At 38.6% G+C, this 21,537-nt stretch overlaps 1 protein-coding gene across 2 annotated transcripts in view; it reads right to left on the reverse strand.

Moving 5' to 3' along the window:
- Positions 1-21,537, reverse strand: part of DIAPH2 (diaphanous related formin 2) — a 352,029-nt gene that overhangs the window by 48,576 nt on the left and 281,916 nt on the right. The gene's annotated exons all lie outside the window — the stretch shown is intronic.

Genomic DNA, 21,537 nt, shown 5'->3' on the forward strand with positions numbered 1-21,537 from the left:
TGTACTCACTTTGCATTTTAGGCTTTATGCCTGTCTACGTAGTCTATGTTTTCCACAAATCAAGTATTTTATACATGAAACGTCTAGCAGGTTACTTCATGTGCAACAAATACATTTGCACTTTTACATTGCTTTAAGCAGTGCACTGGTTTCTTTACAGTATTTCTGAAATTTTTCCATAGGCTTCCCTTTCCATTATACACAAGTGAAGAGAAAGTTCCAAATCACTATCAACAGGCATTTAGTTCTGCTCTGATTTTCTTGCCTCACCTGCCACTTTGGAGAAATGTAGGAGAGGAAGATGATAACTCTGATTAGATGATGATTAGAACAAGAGCAGAAAATCTTCCAAGCTTCCAAAGCTCTTTTACTGCAAAAGTGAACTGATAATGGTCAAATCTGCACTTAGCAGCCAATTGATATGATCTCATTTTACAAGCCAAAATTAGTATGAAAGTTGATTTCTTCTGTTGCTTTTGGCATGCAGAAGCAAATATTGAGAATTCCTGTGCTTGGGTAACCAACTTTCCTACTATTTTTCAAGAACTGTAAAGTCACTATCTGGACACATCAAAACATTCATAAACCAAGTTCACATCCCAAGATCACTGGAAAGGTTTCTTCAGCTTTTCTAAATTATGTTCATGAAAATTTCTCCAGGACCAAGGTTTGGGGCTGTGGGCCCTTTTGGGATCAAGTCACTACTGAGGAAGAGAAAAAATGAGCAACTTTTGCTATTCAACACAGCTTTTCTCCTGTAGATGTATCTCAGCCACATACAGCAGGATCTGGTAACACTGGTTGGACACAAAGATTGGAAAGGGAGTGGGGACAAATAAAACACTAGTGATTAAATCTATTTTATTTTATTTTTGTATTTTAAGATAGGCTTTCAATCTTCTATGGGAGCTAGAATGCTGTGACAAACATAGATACCCCTCCACCTCACCCTGCCCCTGGATTAACAAAGGTTTTGCTAGTAGTTAGCAAGGCTTTGTGAAATTGCCACCTTAATGGTATCAGGTGATTTAATGAGAAACTATTTGATGATTATGGACCCAGGTGGCGCTGTGGTTAAACCACTGAGCCTAGGGCTTGCTGATCAGAAGGTCGGCGGTTCGAATCCCTGTGACGGGGTGAGCTCCCGTTGCTTGGTCCCAGCTCCTGCCAACCTAGCAGTTCGAAAGCACGTCAAAATGCAAGTAGATGAATAGGAACCGCTACAGCGGGAAGGTAAACGGCGTTTCCATGTGCTGCTCTGGTTTGCCAAAAGCGGCTTTGTCATGCTGGCCACATGACCTGGAAGCTATACGCAGGCTCCCTCGGCCAATAATGCGAGATGAGCGCGCAACCCCAGAGTCGGTCACGACTGGACCTAATTGTCAGGGGTCCCTTTACCTTTATTTGATGAGTAAACAGTGCAAGAGGATGGCCTGACCTCCAGGCCCCTTTTCAGGCAGATGGCTTTTCTTTCATGAAACCATCTCATGAAAATCCTAGTGAAAGAATTGCACAACAGCTTATTCAGAGCAGTCTGGCCACTGCTGCTCCTCTATTGCAATCTAACCTCATCCCTTTGTAAACATTTCCATACTTAGAAAGGGAGTGGTGGCTATACATTGTTTCAATAAGAGTCAAAAGCAGGGGCTTTAATGAAGTATGAATGTATGCTTGGTTTTCATATCATTACTGACCCTAGAAAGGTCTCTTGCAGAGTGGTACCTCAGTTTTCGAATGTAATCTGTTTCGGAAGACCGTTCAAGTTCTGAAACGTTCGAAAACCAAAAACTCAAAAGCCAACAGCTAGGCCTCAGGATCTTGCACTCAGAGGAAGCCACGTGGCATGTTCGACTTCCGAGGTGTGTTCGAAAATCGAAGCATTTACTTCCGGGTTTATGGCGTTCGAAAACCAAAACATTCGACTTCTGAGACGTTCGAAAACTGAGGTACCACTGTACAGTGGTACCTCGGTTTAAGTACACAATTGGTTCCGGAAGTCTGTACATAAACTGAAGCGTACTTAACCTGAAGCGAACTTTCCTATTGAAAGTAGTGGAAAGTGGATTAATCCGTTCCAGACGGGTCCGCGGAATACTTAAACTGAAGCGTACTTAACCTGAAGCAAACTTTCCCATTGAAAGTAATGGAAAGTGGATTAATCTGTTCCAGATGGGTCCGCGGAGTACTTAAACTGAAGCGTTCAAAAACTGAAGCGAACTTTCCCATTGAAAGTAATGGAAAGTGGATTAATCCATTCCAGGCGGGTCCGCGGAGTACTTAAACTGAAAGTACTCAAACCGAGGTATGACTGTGCTTTGTTTTTCCTAGTTACCATTTAGCAATCATCCAAGTGTTTTGTCTAGGGAGGCTTGCCATGTTAAAAGACATAGCTATGACAATGTACAATACTGCTACACCAATTTAAATTGCTAATGGGCATATAATTTACCAACTCACAAATGAATACAATCATGTCTTTCAACCACTTCATGCTACATAAGCAAAAGAGGTGCTGCTTGTGCTACAGACATCCGATTATGGGTGAAAAACAGATCTTAGAGGTGTATGACTTTAGTAGAAAGTCATTGGAACCAGGAAGGACTTTTTCCATTCATTTTTGAAAAAGCAGAATAAACAGGATGTGAAATACATATCCTAAGGCTAAAAAAAACCACAGTTTCACTGGGGAAACAATTTAGAAGGCAGAGGGGAAAAACAATGCTGATTTAATGTTCGGAGAACATCACTTTCAAGTAATATTTTAACAGCATTTTGGCACCCATTTGGCACCTCTGCTTGCTTAATCATGTACAATGACTCACTTCTACAGAATGATTCACACACCCTTTAAAATAAAGGGATCTGTAAATTTCAGACCTAATCTTTAGGAAATTATTTTTTGAAAAATAAAAAATAAAAAGTTAACAGTTCTGAAGCAGTTATGGAAAGCACTCATTTTTAATGTGAAGGTATGAAGAGAAAGCAGTGGACTTACAGAAAAACTGCTTTACTCTGCACGAATATTTTTTTTATTGTTACATAAAAGTCAAACTTTGGACTAAAAACAATAAAATGTCAAATGCTGGCATTTAGGTAGATATACTGATGAAACATCAGATAACATGAATGTTGAGAAGTCTATGAAAGACTGTTCCACCATTTCAGAGCCCCACAAATTATATGCAGATATCATGCCACATGTTATTTAAAGTAAAAGTGGAGGGGGGCATCCCCTGAGCAAAGATAAAGGGATTTTTCGGATCCTTGATTTGAGTACCTGAGGAAAGATAAGTTAAAAGAATATGCAATATGCTATCAATCATAATGTTCCAATAAACTTTATGGAAACCATGACCTGTCCCTTTTTAAGGTGAGGGGGCAGAATGCTGGTTGGGGGGGGGGTGCATTCTAAACTTCACTGAACAAACCAGGATTTTATTTTCTAAATTTATATCACAAATTGTCTCTAATGAGCTGGAGTCAACATGAGCTTAACCTTCACCAAGTGCACATTTGAATTCTGGTTTTTCCAGCCCTCGCTCCAACCACTACGCCATACCAGCTCTACTACCAATTCAATACATAGTGGTGAGAGATCAGACTGCTACACTTTAAAAAATAAGGGGTTGTTTCTATGTATCTGGACTGAACAGCTTCTGGCCACTTTTCTAGGCTATTTATGTTTAAATGTGTACACTATAACTCTCATATTCTCTAGTATGTACTTTTTGAAGCTCCTTGTATAAAGTTAGCACTGCGAGCACTCTGGGGTGAAATTACTAGGATCACTCAAGCCTTTCAGCCTGGATCATTCTGAAAGGGAAACAGTGAAAAAATTGGGTGTTCCTTTCTCCCTCTCCTCTCTCTGTATAGAAATTTATTTATGCTGGAGTAAAAGTACCAAATTTATTTCAAACTGCTATTCATTTTCTATTTTCAACTGCTATAGATTTAACATAGTGTGATACAAGCAGTCAAGCTCATAAAGTTTTAAAGGTTTCTATCTACCAATATTAGATGGCTTGCTCACTTGGCAAACACAGCTTATTACACAAAATGTATTTTTGTAGAGGCTTTCACACACTGGTGACTTACAGCAAAGTGAGAGAAAAGCCCAGGCTATAGATATTGCAGCAGGGGACTTTGAGTTGCTATCATTTGGAGAATATTGGGGATCTTGATGGAGCAAACATGATTAGCTTTCCATCTCTGGAGATTTATGTTCAAACTAATGGATGTCTCAAGAGTAAAGTCTAGCTATACAGTCACATACATTTTGGACTCCACATACTGCTAGGTGTAAGTCTGCACATCACAACAAATATACTGCTTTAGATTGTGATGTCTATGCTATGAAGTGTTGTGCACAGTTCTCAAATTTGCTATGGGATTTATCTGCCCTGTACTTAGTTCTTTACCATTTGCACTTATCCTCACTGAAACATTCTGAGATACGGTAGGTTAGATTTCAAGTTAGTGACTTGTCCAGAGTCCTGTTTCATCAACTGTCCCAGAATGGTGTGGTCATAGATGTTTTTTGAAAATAAGGGTACTGACAACTGTAGACAATACAAAGTAACATCATTATTTCCTTCTTGCAACTTATCAGTGTTTTGTTCTGGGTTTTTTAAATATATATATATATATATATATATATATATATATATATATATATATAATAAAAATTACATGTTTTATTGAGACACAAAATACATGATTTAGTTTCTTTTGAGAAAACAATGCCAGGGATAATACCAGTAATTTAAAATAAGATCTTCTCCACACAAGAGCCCTATATTCTTTCTGTGGGGGGGAGAGTGGGTATACACATGTTAAAGCAATAGAGTGACTGCCAGATTTTGGGATACAAATTTCATAACATGCTTTTGGCAGTGAGCGTTTATGCAGCAATGTGCTGAATTTGAGAACAGAAAAATGAGAAATCAGTTCCATCCCAATGCCTATTGTATCCCTTTTAAAAGAATAAAAAGGGCAGGCTTAAAAGTACCAGTATTTCTATTTGAACTAGTCCAGCATATTCATAGACTTGCATAAACTGTAAGGCCTCCCACACACCACACCTCAATCTTTTCAGCATAACTCCGGCAACACTTTGGATTAAGGAAAGGAGAAAGACAAAAGAAGCTCAACAGAGTTAAAAGACCACATTACTGCAGCCAGAAAATAATAACCTTTCGTTTCTGAAGACAAACATGTTCTGAATAAAATTTGTGTTGTGACAACTCACATCTTTGATCTGGTTTTGTTTCATTCTCTGAATTGATGACAGAGCAAACAGCCGAGCTAGTCATTGCGATTAAGAGGTCAGACACTGAATTCAGTACCTATTTTATCTGTTTTCTCCTCATCTGGCACTTTAGTTTTCTAAGTTATTCAGATCAGCAGGGGGGCTATGGATGAATACCGCCCTCTAGTCACAAACAGAGACAAGCTTCATTATCAAATATTGCTCCAAGTAAATAAACTCAATAGGTGCTCATATAATCCTGGGCATATTTACTGCCTTTCAAACTCAATTATTGTTTTATTTTTTTTTCCTCCCTCCTGGCTTCTCAGCCATTAATTCCATTTTGAACAGCTTTTTTAAAAAGTTTAAAGCCTTTTATAAAGGGGGAAGCACTTTTGTCCTTACACAAAGAATAGAAAAAGAAAAAAGAAAAAAAGGTACTCCTGTGGACTGGATCCGTTAAAAATCAGATTATTTCCACAGCATTCTTCCATTGTTCACCTGCCAGTAAAATATGTACTCTCATTGTCTCTGTTTGAATGCCTATTTTTATCCAGCTGAGGGTATATGGTCATTTTTGTATTTTATTACTGACTTCTTAGGGGTTTCTCTCTCTCCCCCCCCCCTTCTTTCTAAGGCATGTTTTTCTACTCTCAAAACTGGGCCACATGCCTCTAAGGAGAAAGTAGTGCATTATTTCATTCCCACCTTTTCTTCTTTTTTGGCATCTTTGAGGCCTGCTATGCCCAGAAGTGCTTCCACTCAAGCTGGACCATCAAATCAATTATCACAGCAGTCTGCTTTCTAAATATGAATGGCAATGAATGACAACAGGCAAAGCAAACTTTCAGCTTTGATTTGTCATTGGTAATGTAATTTTTTTTTGGTTCTTGTTCTTGTTTTATAGATGTTTCTCGGAGGCTGGTAATTTGGCCGAACTCTTCCCCCTGCTGTCTGCAGCTGCACTGTAACTGTTAGATGCTGAGATTTAAAAAAGAATAGAAAAGTTTCACCTTTCCAGAACCAAAGTCACAACAGAAAAATGGTATGGAGAGCCATTATAGCTATGTGGGCACGTCCTGCTGACCCCCCCCCTCTGGATTGCTTTGGCCTCAGAGGAAACATTGCCGTACAATACTACCACTCATTGGATCTATTTAGCATTCTTTACTCCTACAGTATTTGAGAAATCAATTGTTTTCCACTGGTTGTATTACAAAACAAGATCCCAGTTAAATGAAGTTTCTTTCTTTCTTTAATAAACCACAAACATTAATGGTCAAGTTCTACACTTTCTGTGCAATTCTTATAATAATTTTACCTCTTATGTATAAAACATGAATTGTTCTGGCCAAATGCTTATGAAAGCAGATTTAAATGCAGACTTCATCTTTAAAAATGGTTTAAATGCTGGTGCCAATCATGTGAGAAATCTTTATTCCATATTCTGATGAGAAGTGAGTTTCACATTATTTTCTAAACAGAAAGGACTTCATTAAATAGGTTTCACAAATTACATGTGTCAGATATTGTAACATTTATTTTAATTGAATTGGTTAATCAGCTGCAATGAAAATAGTCAATTAAAACCTTAATTCACCTACAAGAAACTTTTGGACCTCATTTCCTCCCCTTCTTTGCCATCAAGGACACAAAAAGTCCTGGTTATTTAGAAAACTACATTGAAGGATTCGGCTAGTTCACAGAGCTTTAAATTAATCCTGAGGGGGAAATACCTGGTTCCGAGGATAATAGCTTCATTGATGCACAGAAAATTGAGGTGGTGCACAGAAACTTGCTAAAGGGCAGGAAACTACAAGAAGGAAGCAGCTGAGGGAATGAATCATGGTTTCAGTTGTCTCTACCCCATGCACAGTATGGAAAGGAAGACAAATTTGAGCTCTAAATAAAGGATAATAATACAGGTGAATATGATCTAACAGGCTTTACTGAAATGGTGGAACATAGAAACTGAGGGGTAAAAATTGTTGGAGGTGGAAACAAGGGAGAGCAGCCACCAAAGTCAGAGTGAAAACTCAGATGATGCCTTCCTATGGCAAATTACCAAACATGTAAAAATGATATAGTAGTCATACTGGACTTCAACTATCCTGATATGTGTCAGAACCCAAACTCTTCCAAGAATATTAGGTCCAACGAATTCCTGCATTGCCTTGCTGACAATTTCATTACCCAGAATGTCTTGGTCTTCACCAACAGAGAGGAACTGATAGGCAAGGTGGAAGTACTGGGAACCCTGGAAGTAAGGCAAACAATTCCAACAAGAAAGAAAAGTGGGAGGCATCTAAAAGACCTGACATAACCTGCTTGAGACATGGGAGATCTGTAGGGTTGGAAGACTTCTTCCCCTGGAGATGGAGGCAAAACTTAAAGACCTTTCCTGTCATATCCAGAGGGAGGACGTCATCCTGTGGAAAGGATATCCTCAAATGCAATCAAGAAAACATGTTCTACACCTTTTAGATTATGTATTTTACTTCTTTTTTTAACTGGCTATGTTGGTTGTTTAGGTATTTGATTTTCTTCTGCTATTTACTTATTTTATCATTAGAATTTTGAGTATATTGTAAACTGCTCTGAGAGTCCTTGGGACTGATGTACTGAAAATAGACAAACTGCTTATTGGACTGCTCCTGCTGGTAATTTCCAATTTTAGGTTATATTAGGTACAGTGCAGAAATTTGCTACAATGCACAAATGTTAAGAGATAAAAATTTACATAAAAAAGAAAACTCTGTTAAATGAGTTTGGATATGAATCACCTCAGGCCAATTCTATAACAGAAAAAAAATTAATGAATGTGATCTGTTGCCTCTTTTTTATTTGACCTAGGCTTTTGCACTGAAAACAGAATATATTTTTAATTTCATGTGAGTGGGCACTTTAGTAATATTTATATGATAACAATATGAAGAGAAAAGTCCTACTGATCCCACATTTCTCCTTAGGTGACACAAACACTTCAAGGATATGCAAGGAAACCCTCTTGCATGGGTAGAGTCTGGATTACAATGAAGAGAATAAATTAGACAATCCAGCAACATAAATGGAAAAGGCTTCCAATTCAGCAAATCGGAATGCTCTGGTGTTAATTCACTTCATCAAATTCTGTTTCATGATCAGTACTGAAATGCAGAATCCAGTGACCATGCTGCCTGTTCTTCTGAAATAATTCCAGTTCTACAACTAATTTCTTTCTTTCTCTAACTAAGCTTCAGAATACAAATTATCTTTAAGGATCTTCTTTTGGTCTTCCATTGCATGTGACTTGTAATGTTACGGGGTTTAAAGTAGAAGCTGCTGCATTATTGGCAAGCACTGTGAAAACACATGCCAATACTGTACACCACTATACATAATTTTATTTTAAGAGCAGTTTATTAAGTCTTCCCATATAGGAAATAAAATAAAACAAATAAAAGAAACAGAGCATATATACCTCCACATTTGGTTACAGCAAACTTAAAAGCAAAACAAGCAGGCAACAGAAAATCTTACACAAGTATATAATCCATAACAGAAGAACAAATAAATGCTAAGTGAAGCAATCAGGGAACCATAATAGAAGTAATCAACTAACCAAGTATAAACAGAAGAAAAATTAACTCAGCCTCTAATCTCATTCTATAAAGCCTCATGGATGAAGCCAAACATGCTATTTGACCGAAACATACAGTATTTAATAAGATAAAACTATTTCACATAAGAATTCATTCCCTTTCATTGACAAGTAAGTTTTCCCATAAAAGCCACTAATCAAATTTAAAAATATCACTCTTCCATCAAATTACCTGTTACTAATTTCCAATACAGTACTGGGTTACCAGCATAAGGGCTACAATTAAAAAGGAAACTACAAAGTATCTTCTTGTTGCCATCATCAAAAATGGACAGCAGCACTATAAGTGACTCCAGTGTCACAGCTGCCCCATTGTCGACTGGAGCTCATGAAAAACCTCCCAAAAGGATGAGTTGTCCCACCCTCCAGATCTAAGAGAAGGGAACAACCCTATAACCACTTTCCAAAAAAACCCTTATGCAATAAACAAAGTGAAGGGGGGAAAACACCATCATGTGAAAATACAGACATACAGGGGAACTAAACATCATGTGCTCCATGTAAGGCACAGGGGGTGTCCTAAAAAAACCACCTCCATGTTCTTCATCTTAGAAGAGAAGGCATCAGATCCAGAGAGGAGTCATCCTGTCAACAAAATCTTCTCTAGTCTACTTTCACATACTTCTGCTTTCAGAATCTTCCAGAGACCATTCTTCCATTTGGGTATGGCTCTGGTTTTGATAAGCAAGATCCAAAAATTATTTGGTTGCCTCTCTAGGGGGAGGGGCCACCATGCACCCCCAGACCAAATTAGAAGAGCAGTGATGCCCTAATGCCAACAAAATCAGTGTATATCAACTTATTATTCTGTTAACAATAAATGGAGAAGAAAAATGTGTCAACCAAAAGAAGAAGAAGAAATTGTGTGTTTTTTTCTAAACAGGAAGGAAAAGGTGAATATTCTATGGCTTTTTAAATGTGTTTCTGGGATAGGGGTTATTTGTGTTTGTTTGTTTTCTTATGTATTCAGTATTCTCACTTTTTATTTTTCTGTTGTAAACTGCCCTGGGATCTTTGGATGAAAGTTGGTATACAAATTTAATAAATAATAGCAATATCTCCTTGAAATGATTTGTCCATTATCCCACATGTGTGGCACATACATATATTTTTTTGGTCTTTTTTCACAATTATTTCAGCAATTATTCTGATCCCAGAGGTAGAGGTAGGCAGCATGAACCTTAGGAGCCTCTGAGAACAGAAAATGATAGTATGATTTTTTCCATATTCTCAAGAGGGTTTCAGAGGACATTCCTTCACTTCAGGATATGTCAGAGCAGTATTAACCCTGGGTGATCAACACTTCACAAAACCAGCACCCCCTGCAAAATGTTCCTGCCCAAAGTTATGCCTGCAGAGGACAACATATCTATTTTGTAGTGTAAAGCAAAGATCTGTGGAATTATTAAACCGTCTATGACCTTTTAAACAGTGGGAAAGTTATCGCTTTATTTGCCAAAGTTATGTATTTTTGTTTTTTATATTGTAAACTGCCCTGTGATCCTTGAATGATGGGTGGTTTAGCAATTTAATAAATAATAACAATAATAATGTGAGGGATGCCTGAGTGACAGCACTGCATATTATCCACAATGTGGTGATTTCTCTTGGACACTGCTGAGGTCACTGCCCCCTAAACAGAATGGGTGATAATTCCCACCATCACCTCAACAGTTGCTCATCAATGCCAATTGTGCCTCGGCTATGGCTTGCTGAAACCATCTGGATATGACGTTTTTTGTGAACTCCTTGCCTCCTAATAGGCCACTAAAAGTCACAAATAGAGAACCAGACTTTCTGTATGTAGCTGTTCTAACCAAATACAGAATGCTCTAATTCATGCCAATTCTGTTCCTGAGAATGAGCCAGATTTGGGCAGGAGGCAATGCTATCCCATGAAGCCTATGGAAAACAATGTTTACTTGTGGTATGAAAGATAGATCTGGCTGAAGAAACATTTTGTCAGAATGGAAAACACACAACTGAAGAAGAGGGGTCCCAGCTCCAAAATCCTTCTAGCTGATATAATAGCTCCTCAAACCACTGTTCTAAGCAGCTTTGAAAAAATATATGGCTACGGATTCAAGTGGTTACATAAGAGCCATAAGGATACAATTTGAATTCCACATATAATTTCCTCTTAGACTGGTCCTGCGTAATGTTAGGAGGGGGTCAGTTCAGAAGGCCACACTTGGAATGGGAGCAGGAAAATATTTAAAAGACTTTTAAATCTGCAACTGCAAATGCTGCTGACGGCTGCAACTTTGTTCAGTCCTGCTTGGAAGAATCACAGGGCATTTTATATGACTTTTCCTTCTGGCTTTCTCACCTTTATTGAATACTATGAAAGTAAGGCCTTCCCTAAGGTGCCGTACAATCTGTTGATCAAAACTTTTATGAGACGACATTAACCTGGAACCGATGCAGCTCAGCCAGATCCTTTCAGCTACTAGGTTATCAAATGGAACAACTCTAGTCTTGGATGCAGGACTGGTCCCTAGTGAAGTAGGTACTTTGCATTCTCCTGTGGACATAGGTCAACATATTTAGCATTTTTGGAAACCATAATTGTCTTGGCTATAAAAATCACCTCCATTCTTTTAAAGTTTTTAACTCTTTGAGGCAGTAGGGGGGCGTGGTATAAAGAAAGGACCTTGGCCATGCTTCCACTTGCACACTTCCACCCTGTCCAAAAACCTTGATATGAAAATTGGGACTTGGATGTAGACTATAAAGCAAACAGGTCCTGGTCCAGTTGACCAAATTGCTGTGATATTTTCTGAAACACTCATGGGCTAACTGTCCTGACAATAGTCCTGGTTTACCCAACCCATAGCTATGTATCACTAAAAGACTGAATTGATGGTGGATGCCTTAGAAGCCACCATTTGTGCTCCAAAACATTTGTTAATGGCAACTTCTATTGTTATAGGAAGTGGTTTCTCAGTCAGTCAGTCAATTTTATTACAGCAAGAGCCAGCAATACAAAACAACACAACTCCAAACAAAAGATCAGCAATATCATCATCGGAGGGCAGGACAAATTGTTATAACATGTTATTCAATAAAAGAGATTAATGTTTTTTAATGGCAAAATTTGGCCACAGCGTAAGATACTGAGCTCAAAGAATATTCCAAAAGGAATTTACGTAATGTTTCAGGGGTAAATTCCAGATAATATTGCAAGGGTGTGAATTTTGATAATAGAGGTAAAATGAGTCGCGGTCATTCTTCACTATAGAGTTCACAAAGTAAAAGAATGTGAATAGCAGATTCCACCTTATTAGACATGCATGGGCAAAAGCGCTCATCAATTGGTACATGCAAGAATTTGCCGTGTAACACAGTTGATGGCATAGCATCAAATCGAGCTCTGGAGAAGGCCCATCTATAAGATTCACAAGTAATATTGGATAGATATGGAGCAGCTGCCAAATTGGGCCAAGATTTTAGACACCTGTAGTTCTCAGGAAGTAAAGCATCTTCTTTTTGCAGTTCAATATCGAAAAGCCTCTGAGTAATAACTGTTTTTGCCTTATTCAAAGTTCCATTAAAGAGGTCTTCTGGGTTTAGGTCAATTTGTTTGATCTTGTTAGTAATTTGCGTAAGCCAAGGTGGATAAGGGGCTGCGGCCAGAAAATGAGATAACATTCCCTTTGGGTTATAATGAATTTTCAACCAGAGGGATATTGCTTGTTCCCAGACTTTTAATTCAACTCTGGGCAGTCCTGCCTCTTGCCTTAATATTACATTAGATGTACTCTTAGGGGTGCCGAATAGGGATCTAAGAAATTTTGATTGGACTGTTTCGAGAATCTTAAGATTGGCAGAGAGTCCAATTTGTGAACCGTATAGAAATTGGACCAGAGATTTTGCCTGAAAGACTTTTAGGGCCGTAGGAAGGAAACCAGCACCTTTCCTTCTAAATAGTCTAAGAATGGTGTTAGCACTTCTTTCTGCTAAGGTGGCTGATGTGGTCAAATGTGCTGAGAATTTGGCGTTGTAAGAGAAGGTGATTCCTAAGTATTGGAAGTTCTTAGTTTGATCTGTGGCATTTCCCTTCATATTCCAGTTATGTTTCCTAAAGGAGCAGCCAAAGTGGACAATTTTAGTTTTAGCAAAGTTAATTGTTAGCAGTTCAGTGTTACATTGATCACTGAACTTCTCTAACGCTCGTTTCAAGCCAACTTTGGTTTGAGAAAGAAGTACAGCGTCATCCGCGTACATTAGGAAGTGGTTTCTTCAAATCTCTAGTTTGATAGCAGCTTCTATTTTCAAGACAATCTCTGTTCCCTTGCCCCAGCTGCTCTTTGTGACGGCCAGCTCTCCAGCTGTTCCCACAATATTGTTATTGTATTTGTTTCTAAAATAATTGCACCATGATTATGTTGTAGGCTTTGGCAGAAACATGTGAAAATCAAGTGAAGGGAGGGGAGGAGGAAAGGTGTCTGCACTTCTTCATATTGGCATGCATGGAAAACACTTCCAAGCTCCCTCCAGTGACGTCCCTTGGTCCTCGACACCACTAGTAATCATCACCTCACCTTTTGCAGTAAGAAGGTAGAGTGTTGGCTTCTGGGTATGTTCATTCCTATGAATACACTGAGTCATAAAGGTAAAGGTAAAGGGACCCCTGACCGTTAGGTCCAGTCGCGGACGACTCTGAGGTTGTGGTGCTCATCTCGCGTTATTGGCAGAGGGAGCCGGCGTACAGCTTCCGGGTCATGTGGCCAGCATGACTAAGCCACTTCTGGCAAACCAGAGCAGCGCACGGAAACGCCATTTACCTTCTCGCCACAGCAGTACAGTACCTATTTATCTACTTCTATTTCAATTTATCTACTTCTATTTCAAACTGCTAGGTTGGCAGCTCACCCCGTTGCGGGAATTTGAACTGCCGACCTTCTGATCAGCAAGCCCCAGGTTCTGTGGTTTAACCCACGGCACCACCCGCGTCCCTAATCGGGATGTGCTAATGTGAGAGTGAATAGGCTACTGTGGTCAGAGCTTCCTGGTAACATACATATCAACATAAAAGACAATAGCAATGAATAGAGCATTGAGAATGACTAGCGAGTAAACTAAAAGCTAGTAACCATGTGCTGGCGAAGGTATGGGCAGTGTTTTATTCCATGTGGAAGCAACTGTAGCAATGGGCCTAGGGGGACATCCAGAAGACCTTGTCAACTAAGATTAAGGCCAAACATTTGCAAATTGCACCTGTATGCTTAAGCAGCCACTAAAACATTTATCTTTTGACATATGGGTAGAAAATGATGTGTTTTTGCAGATTTTTGCTAGTGGGGTTGACCTACTCTGAACAGTGTTAGTCCCACCCCCCACCCCCCAGCAAATTTCTTGCTTTTACAGGCTAATGAGTGTGATTTTTTCCCTACCTTCCCACTCATAGAGATTCACCTTAGTCACTCCTCTTGTAATTTGGAAAATTAACATAATAGTGGCAAAAGAAAGACCCTAAGCTGTTTAAAGTAGAACCCTGCATCATCTGTGTTAGTTGGTTGCAGCAAAAACCAAAAGTCTTCTGGCATTTTAAAGATTAGAACACTTAATACAATACAAGCTTTATGGGCTAGATGAAATGGGACTCCAATCCATGAAAGCTTATGACATGATAAATAGGCTAGTCTCTGAAGTGCCATAAAGCTTTGTTAATTTTGGTACCTATTAAGGTTGCTAGGGGCAAGGGTGGAAGGAATTTCCACCCAAAATATGGGGGAGGAGGGAAGATGGAGTGCAGCATGCTTGAACATGGGTGAGCAATATTTCTGTGTCTATACAATCTGACACTGATGCACATGGCCACAAGCTGACATGGGAATTTTTTGAACGGTGGCTAGTCTTGTGAAAACTGGCAATTCCTGATTCAGGGCACACTAGGGTTTTGTTTGTCTTGGCTGACTGAAGCCCTCCTCCTCAATTTTATTGAAACTGCTCCCTCCCCTGCCCGCAAGTGACATTAATCATGTGGTATCATATCACTACAGTAATTGTTTGTTCAAGCAGATCGCCACTGTTTTGAATGTGCTTCAAGTTGACTTCTTTTAAACCACAATTTGTTGGTTCTGGTGAAACAATAAATCATGGTTTAACAGAAGAGAAAGCTTCCAATCTGTTCCCCCCAGCTATATGCAAGGCTTGTTTCACCCAATTCCAGCTTGTTCACATTACGTCAAACTGTTGTTCTCCAGAGGCACCCAGGAGGCATTCCTTCACTTTGAGAAGGATAGTCATGGTTGAAAAAATATTTCCAAGGGGAGGGGCTATCCCACCCTCTTAGACTGGTACTGCCTAATGTTAGTATGGATGGAACTAGCACAATAATAATGGTGTTGGTTTTTTTAATGCATTGACCGCGACATGGTTTTTGAACAAGGTGGGCAAATATTTTAGTCTCTTCCTAGTATACATAACACAGATAAAAATAGTATTTTTTCTTCTTCACAGCCTCCTGCAGTGTGAGACTTGCATAGTCCACAAAATCCTGCACACAAGAGTTCTTTAATTAATCTCACTCTAATTGCCAGACATTGTATGTTTCAAGCTTGTCAGGCAAAATCAGGCTATCCCAAGTGAGTACATCCTGATTCCCTATGATATAGACGCTCCTTAGTATCAGGAAGCATTCTCATTCAACAGTCAATAAATATTCATATAACTGCACTCTGCTCAATCAGAAGGCTTAGATCACATATTCCATTAGGCCTCAGTTTATTTTACTTCTAGGGCAAGATATGAACATTTTGGTCATTGTCCTTTTCACGATATTGGATGTAATGGATGACCCTAGAAAATAAAGCAGTCTTATGCTGAACAAAAGAGGCAGATTTAAATAATTGTATTTTCAAGCCAACCAATGAGATAATAAAGTATTTCCAGGATATTTGACAAAATTAAAAGAAATAAACTTCACTATGGTTTATATTTATTATTTGATAACCTGATTTCCTAAGAGACCAAAATAACTTGGCTTATTTCACGGGCATCCTCAGAAGTCATAGTTCTATCACTTACAGTAGTATAACATAGTAAAATGACTTTACAGTTTATACTAAAAGCCTATTAAATGTAAGTTTTGCAATCAAAATTCCATACTAATAAATGTTGATTTATGCTTAAATTACCAGCCATGCAATTCCAATTTACAGATTATTCACAGCTCTTGAAAAATCAAACAACTGATGGTAAAGGATTAATGCTCCATCTCAATTTTGGTCCATTTCTCTTCTGCTCATCTGTTTGCTTGAGTTGACTGATGGTGCTTAAAGGCTGACCTAATGAACCTTTCAACCCCCCAAGTCTTCACACACACACCCCCCCCCCAATAAGTGATGAACACAAATTCCACTCTGGGCATTGTCTTGCAAGCCCCCAGTAATTTGACTGCGATGTCAAGGGCTCCAAAATCGACTGTAAACATTTGATGAAGGCCAATCCCCTCCAGGGATGCTGTCGAATTGATTTTTTCTGCCACTGCATTCCTTTGGAAGAATTTCAAATAACACAATTTAGTTAAATATGCAACAAGTTTTGCATATCTTGGCATTAGTTTTTTTCAGCTTGTACATAATTCTAAAAAATCTGTTAAGATGACAGCTGAAAAACTTGGTTTATTATTGACTGAATCTTATTACAAGTAGACAAGGGCAAATGCTCAGTTTTATATATCTAATATGCAGTATTGCCTACTGAGATCAAGCAGGTGCCTTCACTGTATTCTTTTCAGTGCCTGTTAAAAACATTCTTGTTTAGACAAGCCTACCCAAATGCTTAGGAAATTGAGGTAATTTTAATCTGTTTTAGTATTTTAACTTTTTATGTTTTAAAGTATGCCTGTGAATTTTTATTGATTTACCTGTTTTATCATTTGTAAACCGCTTCGAGGTTTTTAACAATCAACTTTATGAATTAAATAAATAGATAATGTTGCTATATGTCCTTTTACACTGCAAGATTTTAAATACCAGTTTCCAATGGTTTGGGAACATTTTGCAAAACAGAACATATAGTATATCACATCATCTTTATGAACAAATGAAGCTGCCTTACACTAAGTTACACCATTTTGTCCATTTACCCAGTACTGCAACCAGAGTCTCAGGCACAGATCTGTGCCATCACCTACTACTGGATCCATTTAACTCAGTGTTTCCCAAAGTGGGCAATACTGCCCCCTGGGGAGTGCTGGAATGATCCTGGGGGTGGTGGTAGTAGCCTTGGGTGCAATGGGGGGCATTGAATAAAAATAGGTAAGGTAAAGGACCTATGGATGGTTAAGTCCAGTAGAATTCAACAATGGAGTGTGGCGCTCATATATGCTTTCAGGCCAACAGAGTGGGAGTTTGTCTGCAGACAGCTTTCCTGGGTCATGTGGCCAGCATGACTAAACCGCTTCTGGCACACAGAACACTGTGACGACTGCTGGGGTGCACGGAAACGCCATTTACCCTCTCGCCTCAGGGGTATCCATTTATCTACCTGTGCTGGCATGCTTACAAATTGCTAGGTTGGCAGGAGCTGGGACAAAGCAACAGGAGCTCACGCGGATTCGAACAGAGGCTTGGTGGTTTAGACTGCAGCATCACCTGTGTCCTACTGAATAAAAATAAGGGGGTGGTGGAAGCATAAAGAAAGAAGTGAAGGAAATTTTGAAAAACCATTTGTACATGTTTCATCTGTTGTGCAGTGATGCTTACTGCAGATCAGGGGCCATTGTGGGATGGTGATAATGCCTCCCCTGGTTCCAGTGGTCGTGCTGGAAGTGAGGGTTTTCCCCAGGCTTGGATGAACCCTTTCCAGCTTCATCCAGGCCTGGGAAGTGGATGGCAGCTTGCCTGCCTATTTGGCCAATGGTTATGGTAGGTGGGCTGTGACACCAGCCCTGCAGCTGGGGCGGATTGGACTGTTGGGAGGTTTCACTCCGGTCTACCCAATGGGTTTTTAATACCGGGGCCTAGTCCACCTCCTCATCCAGTTCTGAAAATCGCTTGTACAAACTTCATCTATTGTATAATGATGCTTATAGATGTAACATAGTTTTAAAGTTGTAGTGATTGCTTTATTTTCCAAATAAACACACCAAATGCAATATAACAAAGTGGTCAAGTCTACCCCCAGGTCTTAACAAGCAGGTGTTGGCAGGCGAGCATGTAATGCATTGTTGGGAAGTCCAGCATACATCAGCAGGAATAAGTGCACTGAGTATATTACTCAGGGAGGCGCCAAGGTTCCTCCCCGAAAAGGGGGCATCTTGGTTTAACTGAAGATGCCACAGATTTAACCTGGGACCTTATATATCAAAAGCATGTATTATTACCATTAATTTGTGCTTTTCCCATTTTTAAATTTTTTTTTAAATGCATGCATGTATGTTTGTAAATGAAAGAAGAACATTGAGATAAGAAATAGAAATTATAATTCCAATGGCTACCACAAGATGTGGTGATGGCCACCAGTTTTAGTTATATTTAAAGGAGAATAAGTCAAATTCAAATGTATATGTTGAGTGCAGTGGAAGATAATATTAGCTTTGTTATCTGTTTGAAGCATTACAGATGGGGCCATGTAACATTTTAGCAAGAATTGTGAAGCAGAACGGTGCAGTGAGCATAAGCAAACACATCGGTACAGTTTATTTACAAAAGAGCTGACCTATATTAAAATGTCTCCTCATTCTGGATTTCCTTTGTCAAGTCACAGCCTCTCATTCTAACTTACTTTGCAGGATGGTTTGTGGATATATGAGATTATAAAGAAATTTGCATGCTGAAAAATGCTATAAAATGATTAATAACAGAAACTAAAAGTGTATCATAATATTGTAGTTCTGAACTTCAACATCATTCTCCAAAGACTGTAAAGTATGTTGATATCTGTGGATTAACATTTTGTAGGACAAAGTTGCAATTTGAAGTTTTCTAGAGGGTAACGAAATAATTATGGTTAAAGTATAGGAGCACGTACACAAATTTGGCAGACAAGACACTCAATGAGAAGTTAGAGTACATTATAGAAATTAGAGTACATTAGCTATAGGAAGAAGGTAATATCACAAGATGTGAAGAAGCAACCTGATAAGCTTATTAGATGGGTATAGGAGAATACTAATACGATTATGAATTTTGGTTCAGCTTGTCCATCATTCAGAAATCTCCATAACTAAAGAAAGTATCTTCACAGCAGTCTGTGTTTAATATTGACAGTGTCTGATTTAATTTTTTCTTGTTCTATAATGCTAAGCACTAATTAGTTTCAAACTCCATAGCACAACACAGCTTATTCCAGCAATTAGAATGCTTAAAGCTAAGCCCATTCACAAAAGTTTAAAAGCATAACTTCTAGGGTTATATGAACCTTAATAATATTAATGGTAAAAAACTACAAGTCAAGACTGGCTCCTTATTTCTTTAACAGCACACCTGCATTTAGAGAAGAAGTGTCACCAGTACATGTGCCTTTGGCGGACATAGATGCACTTCTTAAATACATCTGCTTCCCATGGAAGAACAGTTTCTAGAACAAAGCTTCAAAAACTTCCCATGGCTTTCTGGCCTTTGGTAGTCCCACCAATCTTCTGGTCTTTCCAGCCATATTTTAGTTTAGGCCTTTGGACAATTTGGGGAATAAATATAGGTATTAGAATTTGAGGTCATAAATGGGAATCAATTTGGCACAACACATTCTTACGAACAATCTCAGTCCACCCACAGGAGGCTTCTCTTAAAATTATTTTTGGTTGGCACTGGACCGCTATTATGTTTCACTAAAATAAGCACCAGTGTCTTCCCTCTATGCTAGAAACACTGTGAAGAGATTGGTACATATTTCCACATCTGCTAGGGCTGCACACTGGCTTACGCCTTTTGGGGAAAAGTATTATACCGTACATTACAAGATATAGTCTCTTTCACAATAACAGTCCCTTTCACCCAACCAGACTCTTACTGTATTACCACTGGGTTTGAACCTAGGCAATAGCCTCAAATGCAAAGATTTAGCGTTCTCTCTTTCACCAGCAGCCAGATTATCCATAGCTCAGTCATGGAAGCAATATATTAAAATCCCAAAGAAGTCTGGCTAAATAAAGTTTGGGGTGATGCTCTTACCCACCAGTGAAGGGTAACATAAGGCACTATTGGTGAGACATGGCTTCTTTTCTGTTATGAATGAGATCCAAAATAATTTTACTCCACATTCCTCGCAGGAAAACTTATCGAGAGGATACATAAATAAACACTGCATAGGTAAGTTTATTGAATACGTATTATGAATGGCATATGAATACTCATAATAATGTAGCACTTGATAACTTATTGCTGTTGTTTTGTCATCTTTGTATTTAATGGAAAAATAAATAAAATTCTTTTTTTGGGGGGGGGTGGAATATAAATACTGCCCATTGGCTTTAATCCAAAGAAGCTCTGAGCAGTATTCCTAAAGAGAGAGTGCTTTATATAACATTATTGCAAAGGAATAAGACTTATTCCACACCAGCCCCCACCAAAGAAGATTACAAGTGGTTTCTTTCTAAAGAGAAGATTGTACAAATGGAAGTAATTTATAATGGAGTTAATGAGAGAATAAATTGTTATTTTTTCAGAGCAGTCATAAAGGTAAGAACCACCTGCTGGATCAATTGCCAATCTAGCCCATCATCCTATTCTTACAGTGGGCAACCAGAAACCTATGAGAAGGGCCTAAGTGCAACAGCATTCTCTCCAGGTGTAATTTCCATCTCATCTTTATACCTATCTCTATCTGTAAATAAATTCAGTTGTTTTAATATCCAAAGAAAGGAAGTTAGAAGGCTTATTTGTGATGATGACCAAACAACTTCAGAAAATTTCAAGGTGAAAGCCTTGAGTCTGTCTTTAAAGAAACTCACATTATGTATCATTTCATGATGGCAACAAGACAGTGTTAGCTTGTAAATTCATGTTGTATGGAAGCAAATGTAAGCCTAATATATTAATTTCACATTGGTGCTCCTCACAGAGCTGAGATGGATGCAGACACAGCAATCCTTTGACTTCTGAACACCATTTGTTATCAGTAATGGATGCTTGCTTCTGAACAATATGAAAATCGGCACGGAATTAAAATTAGCACTGCAATCAAGCTTCATTTACTAGAAAATCACTTCTGGATTGGTTTATAACTTAAAGGAAGAGCTAATGCTTCTTAAAATACTATTTTTGTTTATTTATTAAGAACCTCTGTTATAACAGAAAAATCTTAGAAGAGACTTTGCAGGTGGTGTGTATGTGTGTGGTGGGAGTAGGGGGAAGGGGGAAGTCATGGTTGCTTACCTAATTATACATTCAAATAATGACCGTAACAACAACTAGATGTCCTTTATTATTTTGCTTTGCCAATTTGAGAGTCACACTTAAAATTCCAGGAAAATAAACATATAGTATATTGTAGTGAAATCTCATTCAGTGAAGTCATATACCACATCATGCAGAGGTGATTCTGGACCTGCAAAGTTTAATGTTTATTGCTGGAAAATATGAAAAGTATAGTGGAGGTAGCAGAACCTAAATTTAAGCTCTAACCTTCTAATGAAAAGAAGTGCTACATTTACACACACATGCTTTTAAAGAAAAAAAGGAGTATCCAGTGCCCCTCC

Source organism: Zootoca vivipara, chromosome Z (assembly GCF_963506605.1).
Source record: "Zootoca vivipara chromosome Z, rZooViv1.1, whole genome shotgun sequence".
Classification (NCBI taxonomy): Eukaryota; Metazoa; Chordata; class Lepidosauria; order Squamata; family Lacertidae; genus Zootoca; species Zootoca vivipara.